The sequence below is a fragment of the Carcharodon carcharias genome, chromosome 15 (genome assembly GCF_017639515.1).
Source record: "Carcharodon carcharias isolate sCarCar2 chromosome 15, sCarCar2.pri, whole genome shotgun sequence".
NCBI lineage: Eukaryota > Metazoa > Chordata > Chondrichthyes > Lamniformes > Lamnidae > Carcharodon > Carcharodon carcharias.
The window spans coordinates 125,599,602-125,611,618 of NC_054481.1; the positions used below are offsets into that span (position 1 = coordinate 125,599,602).

The 12,017-nt window shown below is 41.0% G+C and overlaps 1 protein-coding gene across 8 annotated transcripts in view; it reads right to left on the reverse strand.

Annotated features, from left to right (window-relative positions):
* The window catches only part of rerea (arginine-glutamic acid dipeptide (RE) repeats a), a 505,448-nt gene extending 494,198 nt beyond the window's left edge, over positions 1–11,250 (reverse strand). For 5 of the 8 annotated variants that reach the window (XM_041206431.1, XM_041206430.1, XM_041206429.1 and 2 more), the window contains exon 1: positions 10,910–11,248. The gene's annotated coding sequence lies outside the window, so the exon portion shown is untranslated. Of the gene's footprint in view, positions 1–10,909 lie in introns of all 8 variants that reach the window. The other 3 variants (XR_005945305.1, XM_041206432.1, XM_041206433.1) reach the window with 3 other exon arrangements.
* Between the last annotated feature and the right edge of the window lie 767 nt (positions 11,251–12,017).

Consider the following 12,017-nt stretch of genomic DNA (forward strand, 5'->3'; position numbering starts at 1 on the left):
ATGGCCTTACATTCCTTCATCAAACCAAAAAATATATAAAATGAATGGCTCTCACAAAAAAGCAGCTTCTCACTGTTTCCAAATTTCACGTGCCTCAGGTAGAAATTTAAATGACTGATTACTTTGCAGTAAGAGTTATGTTTCACTTAGTTAGTGGAGAGGAAATAAACTGGTCAGAAAACAAATATAAAATAATTTGCTAAAATTTCCATGTCATGAAAAGTACAAAAAGAATAGTCCTGCCAAAATCAGTCATTAGAATCAGTGAAACAGATTGCAAACCCACTGAAATGAAGAGAGCTGTTTTTATAGCGAGACACAGGAAGAGATTACTTTTTAAAAATTAAACAAAACCACGAGAGTGACTGGAAATAAGCAAGCCTTGGTGCATTCAGGAGGCAACTTTTACATAGGGAAAAAAGGAAAAGGGTGGGACTGTTTAGCACAGTAGTTTAACATACTGTCCTTTCATCTGAGACCAGGGTTCAGATGCAGGCCAGACTGATGAGATGAAAGGCTCCTCTTACTCTGCCAGCTGTAAGAGTTCTATGCAAAATGAGTTTAAGCATCTTAACCAAATTAGCCAAGTTCCTTTTGGCCACAAATCCATAGCAGAAAACTGCCTATAATTTGACAGTCTCACTCAGGCAGACTGCAAGGATGGCTAGTGTAGGAAATAGAAATGCTCAGTGATAGCACGCTTTCGAAGTTGGAATTGAAGAGTATTAACATGGCAGAGTAGAGGGAGCTTTTATCCTACATCCAGACATTTCTAAGATTGTGACATCAGCTGTCCATTCCATAAGGCTTGACATTTTTCACCATGACTAACACTGTTTATCAAAAATGCATAAAAACACTAAATATCGACAAAGAATGACTTAGTTAATAAACGTGATGGTGATTTCTAAGTAACCTTTTCTCGTCAGTTATGGAGCTAAGGTGAAAACCGAGTCAGACTACCCAGTGAAAATCTCTGTTTTTGTGGTTCCATTTCTTATCATGTTTTGATGTTCTTACTTTTTTCATTAAAATTCATTGAAGCTTTGAAAATAAATGACAGATTCAGGAACACAAAGGCTGTGTAGTTGCAGCATTTACCCACTAGATATCCACTAAACACACCAGAAGGCATTAGGGCCTGTCCATTCATGTGTAAGTGAATTTTTAACGTCACGACAAGTCTTAATTACTGCTAAACAACCTCTCTGGCAAAAGTAAAGCTTCTGTGCTAATATGGAGTCTCATTCCTGCAGGTTTGAATTACTGTTGGAGATTTTTATAATTTTGTTTTCACTTTTTCTTCGTGCCTTTTACCTCTCGCAATCTCATCTTTCTTTCCCTCTCTTTATTTTGCTTTATGTATATATGATTTTGTATTGAATTAACTATCCGAGCTTACACTTCCTGGTTGAAGCTCTGCATGCCACAATAAGGATTCTTCAATCCAATTAGTTGAATAGACAGACTGTTGCTTTTCTTGCTCATTAAGATCCCAGATCCCTGTAGAGGACACCACGCTGCACCACATTCCTGATGGTTAAGTTGCCACTCAAAATCGTTTAAAAAGTCTGCAGGCAACTGTAAGCATATTGAACAACTAGCATCATTTATTCGCTCGTCGCCAACTGCAAAATCTGGGCCAATATCAGCTGGACTGATTGAAATACAAACAGCTTGTGTAATAGACTTCAGTTTGTTTCTCAGCCCTCATAGAACAACGCACACACAACAAATGCACAACATCCAGCAATACTCCCTCAGATGGAATGTTGGTATTGCCCAAGACTATGGGGAATCCCCACACAATAAGTTCCTGATCCATGCTGTCCTTTAATTGAGACACAACAAAAACCAGGCAATTTCACAAAGACATTCTCACAGGTTCAGCCAGCCACACTCACACTTCATACTTACAGTTTCATGAGAAGCACTGGTGAACACTTCTACACAGGAAAGGAAGCTTTACAACCCAAAGAATGAAGAATGATGTGGAAGACTCCAAGAAAATATTAAAATGTTGGAGTGGGTAAGGAAGGGAAACTATCTTTTTAATGACATCCATAAATAGAATTTTTTTTCCATTTTCTGCTCTTCTGAAGACATTACACTTGCTGATCTAAAGGTATCACAGTTGCTCACAGTCCTCTGATACGTGCCCAAATGACCATTCTTTCTGTATGAACCTAGACAGTAAATGTACAAGGTCATCACAATCAAGCCTGTCTAGTTTCTTAATACTCACTTTCCAGTAAACATTTCTGGATGGAAATCAGGAAATGGGACCCAGTTTGGGGGTTTCTCCTCCCTCACTCACATTTGACTATTTACACCAGATGAGGTCTGCTCACGTCAGCTGTGTAGGAACTGAGTTTAGGGCCTTGGTTTATTGTTGCATTAGGTTTGCCTTTACCCATTCGGCCATCAGTAGAGCCACAAACTTTCTGAAACCAAATTCAAGCCCAGGAGTTATGTATTTGCTTGTTGCCCTTTATTCTTTGCCTCAGAATTTACGTGAATCACAAAGCCAGAACTCGGATGAAAATGGAGACCAAAGTTTGTTAAGGAAATGCGACACTAAACCAAGGTCCTAGATTCAGATCTTGTGCAGCTGATGTGAGCAGATCTCATCTGGTGTAAATATTTGAATGTGGATTAGGGTGGGGAAACCCACACTTAAGTGAAGTCAATGTGGTGGACAGGGAATTGCACCCAGAGTTATATAAATACAAGTCACAACTTTTAAGTTACCTTGAAAATAAAGAGACGAAAACTGGACAGAAATTTGGACACTAATTTATCTTCAACTTCTGAGTCAAATTTCCAAATGCATCATTTTCACTATTTTAGATTTAATTACAATTAATTGAGCAATACTCAAAGTATTTCAAAAGCAGTGAATTACTTATTCTGCCTGGTTTGAAGACTAGATTTTTATAATCTTGAGAGTAAAGGTGGGAGAAAAACAGAAGTATGTCATGTTAATATTCCAGTTCTGTCATCCACCTAGACTTTGCAAGTAGCAATTTACTGCCATCTGGTATTGCTTTCATAACAAATGCCTCATAAACGTCACAAATAAGAACAAATATTCCTGAAGAAGTCGCATAATTTAGTTCCCATTTCTGACTATATTTAAGTTCTTATAAGCATTTGCAGCAGTAATGAAACATTGTTGTTTGATAGCCTGCATAGCCTCACATCCTTATATTATATTAGCCCGCTGTAATATTTACCTAGGCTCTAGTCTTGCCTCACCATTTTAAAATGCTTTTATTTTTAAAAAATGCCATTCCCAATGAAAGTCATTAATGCAGAACTTACAGATATAAACTAGAAAGGGACCAAGATCAATCCTCAGTCTGTATTGAATTTGCAGGTCCTAGCTGGTGTAATGATTAGGGCCTTATCGTTAGTTTCAATGTCTCCAAGAGGACAGCGGGAAGAAGTCTGAGGTGGGGAGCCGTGGTGGTAAAATAATCAGGTCATGCACGTGTTGTGCATAGTTCAGTTGCACTGCCCACAATTGTCAAATAGTCTGCCAGCAAACATGGGTCTAGCTGGTGAGTAAAGAATGGCCACTGAAGAATAACAGGAGAGCGGCTAGCTCATAAACAAACATACCCCAATATAAGTCGGTGCCTTTTAAAAGAAAAAGGAACTGGAGGGGGAATTTTTTTTATATAACTATACATGCATCAACACAGAATAATACTTTGGCACTTGCAAATCCTTTCTTCTCTTCATTTTGACAGCAGCCTGATACCACTAAAATCACTAGAGACAGTAGCCATGCTTTCCCTTCCCATTCATGAAATAACCGCTAGTCTAAAACAGGGCACTTTCACAAACAAGAGCTTATGCCACCAACTGTTCAGATGCAGATTCCAGCTCAGTCTCCAAGGATAAAGAAACACAAAATAATTTTATTACTTAAACGTTCAGCAATACCACCAGCACTTCAACATCTGCAAGCAATAACTCCAACTCTACATCTTTAAGCTGAACGTAAAGCACAATGTACAAAATAGTTTCAATAAACGTTCCTTCTGTAAATATTTACAAACATTAAAGTTATTATGGACCATTTTTACAAATAGATTATATAAACGAGATGGAAGGGTCTGTTAGTAATAGATATGTTATCATGTCTGCCTAGATCTGTGTAGTTCTGGGAAGTTAATAACAAAGAGGTCAGCACACAGGATGCAAAATACTTGAAAATAAACCATTGACCTGGTATTTTTAACCCTGTGAAATTGCAAATTTTGCATTAAATGTTCAATTAAAATTACTTAATACTTACAAACAAATTGAATTAAAACTACACATTTACCAAAATACTATACGCAATCATAAATTTTTTAACTTGTACCAAGTGCTTTGGTGGGACAATGTGTCTGGAAAGTTGTTCTGTTGCAGATTTAGAAAGCATAGCAAATAAAATATAAGCAGGTAGCTTGAGCTTTATGTACCCATTCATTCTACAGGCATCTGGCTGGTATAGCATTTTATGCATCCTAAAAATTATTTGCATGCCTTTGGACACAAATAACAGGAATTTCAAACTCTCTACTTATTCAAGCAAGCTCTAAAGGCATAAGCTGTATTTTCTACGAAACAACAGATGGCCAGGGACTGATTCCTAAGGTGTTTGCAGTTATTACTGGTTCAAGCCTGCATGTCCTCATGACTCAGGCACGCACACAGGCAACACAAAGAAACAAACTTGGGATATACAGACTAGTGTTTCCTAAACCATCTCATTGAGAAAATTAATAAAATTGCTCCAATACAGACACCACCTACCTCACATTTATGAAAAGAGATAACTGAAAATCACAAAAATATAAATCACCTGGATATACCTTTAACTATTGAGATGGCAATTAGTTACACAGGAAGGAGACAGGCAGATTGTTGATTTTACAAGTAAACAGCAAATGTATACATTTCTTAAAACTATACAAATGCAATTACATTAAAGGTTTGCATTCCATACACAATTCAAAATGTCTGCAAACTGCACCACACAAAAAAACACATGCTTTCCTCTATTCACCAAAAAATGTTGTTTAGTGATTGCATCTCACTTCTGTGGTAGTTGGTCATCCAGAAATCCACCAAACTATGCAGAAACTGTACTCTTAACATCACACAGTGGAAAACCTGGATTAAAGTCATGGACGGTACAGATTATCAGGTTTGATAACTGTTCCAAAGCTACTTATTCCACAATTCAGTTCCATGGAAGTGCAGCCTGTAAAGTGTAACATAGTCGAACAACCGCTCCACCATTCAAATCTGAGAGATTAACATCTTTCTGCACATTGATAGAATTTTTACACAAACACATCAATATAAACCCATAATAGAGGTAATACTGGTACAATGCTGGGCATGTAAAACCCCTGTGCATTTACTTTACAACTTGAAATTACAATATAAACATCTTATGACTTTAAACCTGGTCTATCATCATCAAGCCGCTTCACCCCCACCCCCGCATGCAAACATCACTATAAAATGTTCTGTTTTCTATCCCAACAGGACAAGATGCAGGTGTTCAAAATAAGAAATCATGAACTCGCAGCAGGTGAGGCTGGGCTATGAGGTTAGTGTAAATAGCTTATAAACCTATTCCACATCAACTTACAACCGCTTACAAAAATGAACCAACACTGAGGCATTAGCTGCAATGTTGACTGACCAATATGACATGCTGTTTAACAACTGAGTAGGGCACCCGTCGGCCAAATTTACTCGGGCAACCCTTGATTATTAAAAATGGAAGCATCCACAAAGGCAACCGAATGCTCCTGAATGATCAGATACAGCAGCCTTTTTAGGAGGTCAGTGTACCTCTCGTCGTCTTGTCCCGCAGCATCTGCATCAGTCATGGGGAGTTGATTAATCAAGCACTCCCAGGCCAAGTTCAGCATTAAGTAGTCCCAGAGCAAACTTCCTTTTGCCCCAACAATAAGTCTTAAACTCAAGCTTAGAAAATCATTCACCACTATGCATTTTCCACACCATTTCATCTTTTGGCCTCTGAACAAATCTCGCAATCTTAGTGCCAATTTATATTGAGGTTTCAGCGCTACAGACTCCAGTCCACCAAGGACTGAACTGAACTCATTTCAGAATGCTTACAGGCACCGGGCAAATTAAAGTGCTCTCTGCTATCAGTCTGGACATGAACCCTGGCTGCCGAAATGAAAAAAGACCAGTCTAACCCACTGTTCTGCCTTGGCATCCACATTCTGCCCTTAACTGACAGACAGAATTGTGTTCAATTATTTTCTCAACAATTTTATGTTCTCTTCAGTAAGTGTACCGTGTTTCTGCAATTCTGTAACAGCTTACTTCTTAAGTTAATGCCACACAATGCTTTATGGGTTCCTCGGTGTTTTTTTCATTATGTCTGTGTTTGTACTTGGGAGGAGGGTGCTGCTGCATATATATGTAATTGCCCTGAAAAGGTGGCAGTGAGCCGCCTTCTTGTTCCAATGTGTAAAATTGAAAGTGGCTTGCTGGGCTGCATCAGTGTGTGCCTAGAGTCACGTGTACATGACTCTATGTACAACAATAACAATAAATGCATTTATATAGCAACTTTAATGTTGTAAAACATCCTCAGGTGTTTCACAGCAGCTTTAACAAACAAAATGTGATACTGAGCCACATAAGGAGATATTCGGACAAAAAGAACCATCTTAAAAGGGGACGGAGAACACACGAGAGAGCGAGAGAGAAAAGAGGAGAGAGAGGGGAAGCAGTTGAGGCAGATAATTTCTGAGTTTAGGGACAAGGCAGCTGAAGGCATGACTGCCAATGATGGAGCAAGGGAAATCAGGGGTATTCAGGAGGTCAGAATTGGAGCAGAGATCTCAGAAGGTTGTAGGCCATGTCCTCTTTAAAATTTAGTTGTTGTGCACATACCGCTTGTAGCATGGCCGCACACACTTGTACTGAATCACAGAACAAGGCCTGTGCTATACCTTTCAGGCTGCTGTATGGCCATGCACCCACACAGCTTAGCAGGGACATTGGTTACTGGGCTGGAGAAAGTTACAGAGATTATGGAGAGGCAAGGCTACAGCAGGATTTGAAAACAAGGATGAGGATTTTAAAATCGAGGCATGCTGGATCAGAGACTAATTTATTTGAGCGAACACAGGGGTCACGGATGAACAGGGCTTGGTGATAGGACACTGCCGCAGAGTTTACGATGAGTTAAAAGTTTACAGGGGTAACAAGTTCACTTCCCTGAAAGGCATGAGTGAATCGGTGTGTCTTTTCCTATAATCTACTAGCTTTCATGGTTATTTTCTTTAATGCAGGGCAACAAATACCAGAATTCAATTACATGACTGCTGCAATGGGACTTGAACTCTATCTCCGGATAATTGGTCCAGGACCATAACCACAGGAGACAGTTCTGTTTTGAGAGGTATCCTCATTTCACTTCATCAATTCAATTTATCTAATCTTTATTTTTAAAATCTATAACATATTTTCACTCTCTCTCCAGCTAGTTGAACTGAACACTTGTTGTTCCACAAGTCCTGTAGTGGACAGAGTACAGGATTAATTGCTCTCTCAGTAAGCTGCAACTTTTCTGATGCATCTAAATCACTTTAGGAGTAAGAATTTCCAAGTGTAACCTCACTAATATATTGCACAATGTTAATACTCACTGCTGGTTGGTCCTTCACATTTAGGCAAAGCACACCAACATTCTGTTCACATGATATTCAAGACCTCAAATTATATAAATATTTTTACAGCACTAATAATTACAACTACATCAGTTAATTATCTTACTTAGCAGCCACTCTCAACAGCATATTAAAGCTATTGTAAAATAGTGAAGTGTTGTGTCCTCAACAATTACTAAATCAAGCAACAAGCCTAGAATAAGAAACCTTGTATTTCAATTAGTAATTGAAGTGAAATGAATTTGGGAGGGCAATGTTCTGTTTGTCCGAGGACAGAAAGAAGTTAATGGGCTCTTGATCTGGGATGGTTATGCCATGGCACCATTGTGTGACAATTGACAAGCAAAGCACTGAAATCATTCTTCATACTGAACAAATCACATTTCAGATCATTTCACCACTCACTGTATCTCAATTCAAAAAAAAAATGTGGTAGTTATCTAACCTCCCCCAAATTCAAATGTTTCATTCAAACCACAGGATTTTGCTGATATGTATTTGACCATTTGTAAATACGCATCCAAGTATGTTTCAAGGCAGAACGCTCTACTGGTGTTATTGGGGAAGGAGTGTGTGGGGAGTAAGAGATAAAGATAATGGGAGGGTTTGGGTGGGGGGTTGGGGGGGGTGGATTTCCTCAGATGGTTCAGCAAGCTTATACAGCAAGCATAAAGATCTAAGGTTCAATCCTCGCCCTATGCTGTTAGCTGAACTCAGTCAGGGCCATGTAGGGCCACTAAAACTGAATTCAGATTAAAGGATGGAGAATTCAATCAAGATTCCTACTCCCGATTTAAATCCAGTGGTCCCAGCTGGAAAATATACATCTGCCAACATTAGGGGAAGAAGAGGATCAGGCTCAGCTGTGATGCCCCCAGATTCAAATATCTTGCCAATACTCACCATCAAGGCTCATAGATAAATAATTACTGTTTGAATGAGGTACTCGAGGGCAACTGATGTCAGTGAGGGTATCAAGAAACTGATGCTTTCAGGAAAGAAAAGAGAAAATAAGCAGGTAAAAGAAAATGATGCAGGTTACGCAGCCCCTCAACATGTTTCGCCAAGTGGTTGTTTACTAAGCAATATATTGCTGCCAGAGGGAAATTTTTCATGTATGACTGGCCCCTGTCACGGGATATATACATTAGATCTTTCACCATAACAGCTGTTGTACCCCCTCATCCCACTGCTGCCTTCAAAAGAATTGCAACAGACAATAGACACCACAGCACAGTAACCACCAGCAAGCACAAAAAAAACACAGCCACTACCATAATATAACAGCTGCGCTGGAGTAAGTTACAGGCTGTAACCCAATCTTGGGGGTTAGAGTCAGTTGATGCTCACAAACCACTGAAGCTGTGCTCTCACAGTTTATGAAATCTGAACCCCTTGATTGTATTACAATCCGGGCAACACACTAGCACTCAGTTTCACAGTTATTGTTGCACACATCTTGAAATGTGTAAAGCCTCTGTTTACATATAGATACCATTCAATTTTAGTATCAGCTCTTAAAGCATTAGTCACAGCATTTTGTCATTGTCACCACTGGAATTCCTATTTATTCAGTATGTAGGAGTTATGTCTGTTCTACAATTTGCTGCGTGACATTCGTCCTTTGAAAGAAATCTGACTAAAAAAAACTTTATAGTGCATCATTCTTAATCTTTATGTTTTATTGACCTGGTTTTGCATATCTGATAGCAGACTATTTCAACGTATGCAAATATTTGTAATATATTGGAATCACACCGTCTGAGTAAACAAGTATATTTACATTCAACAATCCAAATGTTCAATAACCACAGTGAAATATACACATTCCACACCCATATCTCAATCATTAATGACCTTAGTTATCCACATAGTATATAGCATAACAGCCCAATTGCTGTATTTTGTTTTACACAGAATAGCAAATCAAAGGCTGAATCTGCAACTAAAAGCTCATTAAATCCATTCCTGTAACAAAGAAGCACAGAAACATATATGGCAAGCTTTCTTCAAATTTTGCATTTATTTATAATGGGGTGAGAAACTGCAGTTTCTAATCTTTCCAAGAAATCAAACAAATTTCACACTTAGCTAATTTTTTTAGACCTTGAGTTTCAGTCCAAATCCTATACCATTGGGGAGGTTTTTTTAAAACTATCATTCTTTGCAAACATGTGAATGAGCAGTGCTCACACCGCCACATTAAAATACACACACACACAAAAACAAACACCACAGTCTACTTTTAGTTCAGCCCAGATAATGAGGGTTAGACAATACATATAAGGCCTACTCCACCAAAACAACACCAGATCTAATCTTCACACATTTTTCGCGAGATTTGTAACCCAACATTATCACATCTATAAGGTTCCAAACACAGAGAAGAATGAGGGGGTGGGTAGGAAAGAAACGAGAAGCAACACATCATAAATGAGTTTCTCGGGCAGGAGTTGAAACACACGTAAATAAATGTTAGTGCAGAGAAGCCACAATTTTTTTTTTTTAAAAAAAAAGCACTCTCAATCTCCACAAGTGTCACTCCTCCAGCTTTAACATTACACACAATGGTCATACTTGTTCTGGTATATGGAGGTTCAAATTTTAAAAGAGGAGAAATGTGGGGGGGGGGGGGAAGTTGGGAGGAGAGTTGGGGGGGTGGGTTGGGAGGAGAGTGGGGGGTGGGTTGGGAGGAGAGTGGGGGGGGTGGGTTGGGGAGGAGAGTGGGGGGGGTGGGTTGGGGAGGAGAGGTGGAAGGTTTACAAGGGTTTAAAGTGAAAGAGCTGTTGAGAAATAAAGGACTTGGTGTGAGTGTGTGTGTGGGGGGTGGGTTGGGAGGAGAGTGGGGGGTGGGGGAGAAGAGGTGGAGGGTTTAAAAGGGTTTAAAGTGAAAGAGCTGTTGAGAGATAAAGGACTTGGTGTGAGTGTGTGTGTGTGGGGGGGGGGGGTGGGTTGGGAGGAGAGTGGGGGGGCGGGGGGGGGAGAAGAGGTGGAGGGTTTAAAGTGAAAGAGCTGTTGAGAGATAAAGGACTTGGTGTGAGTGAGTGAGTGTGTGTGTGTGTGTGTGTGTGTGTGTGCGGCTGGGTGAGTTGCTGAGTGCCAGTCCCAGTCACAATGAATCCACAACACATACACACACAATACAAAAAAAAAAACCCCACATCCAATCTTTCAACCCATTTTCTTACCTTCTGTCCCTCTACTGCATGAGTGCCTTGGTTGCCTGGAGCTTCACAAGGGAAAGAAAGAGAAGAGTTGGTGGAGATTGCATCTGAATTTTCTCCTTTCTCCCCCAGGTTATTCTCTCTCTCCCTCTCCCTCTCTCTCTCTCTCTCTCTCTCGTGTATGTTCTTCTTTCCTTCCCTCTCGAGTCTTTGTTTTCCTTTACAGCTGAGGACGATGCTTTTGTTGTTGTTGTTGTTGTTGGGAGTGTGGCTGGGTTTTTTTTTTCCTTTTCCCACCCCCTCTCTCTCTCTCTCTCTCTCTCTCTCCTTTCTGGAGAGACAACAGGATCCCTGAGAGAGAGAGAGAGTGAAGGAGCAGAGCCCAGGGTAACACAGTAACCACAGGACACCGCGCACCCACCAGTAACCGCCGCTCTCATTGGGCCAGCCCGCCGCCCGCAAACCCCGCCAGCCAATCAGCGCCAAGGAGAAAGAGGACTGAATTGATTTAAAAGCTCAATGTCCAGAAACAATGTTTCACTGAAGGGAGAGGCTGCAGCTCAGGATGTAAACTTTGGGGGTGGGGGGGGGGAAGAGTGGGTGCTGCATGAAAGTGGGTGCTGCATGAAAGTGGGTGCTGCACGAAAGTGGGGTGCAGAGTGGGTGCTGCAGAAAGTGGGGGCAGAGTGGGTGCTGCATGAAAGTGGGGGCAGAGTGGGTGCTGCAGAAAGTGGGGGCAGAGTGAGTGCTGCATGAAAGTGGGGGGCAGAGTGGGTGCTGCAGAAAGTGGGGGCAGAGTGGGTGCTGCATGAAAGTGGGGGGCAGAGTGGGTGCTGCAGAAAGTGGGGGCAGAGTGAGTGCTGCATGAAAGTGGGGGGCAGAGTGGGTGCTGCAGAAAGTGGGGGCAGAGTGAGTGCTGCATGAAAGTGGGGGCAGAGTGGGTGCTGCAGAAAGTGGGGGCAGAGTGAGTGCTGCATGAAAGTGGGGGGCAGAGTGGGTGCTGCAGAAAGTGGGGGCAGAGTGGGTGCTGCATGAAAGTGGGGGCAGAGTGGGTGCTGTATGAAAGTGGGGGCAGAGTGGGTGCTGCATGAAAGTGGGGGCAGAGTGGGTGCTGCATGAAAGTGGGTGCTGC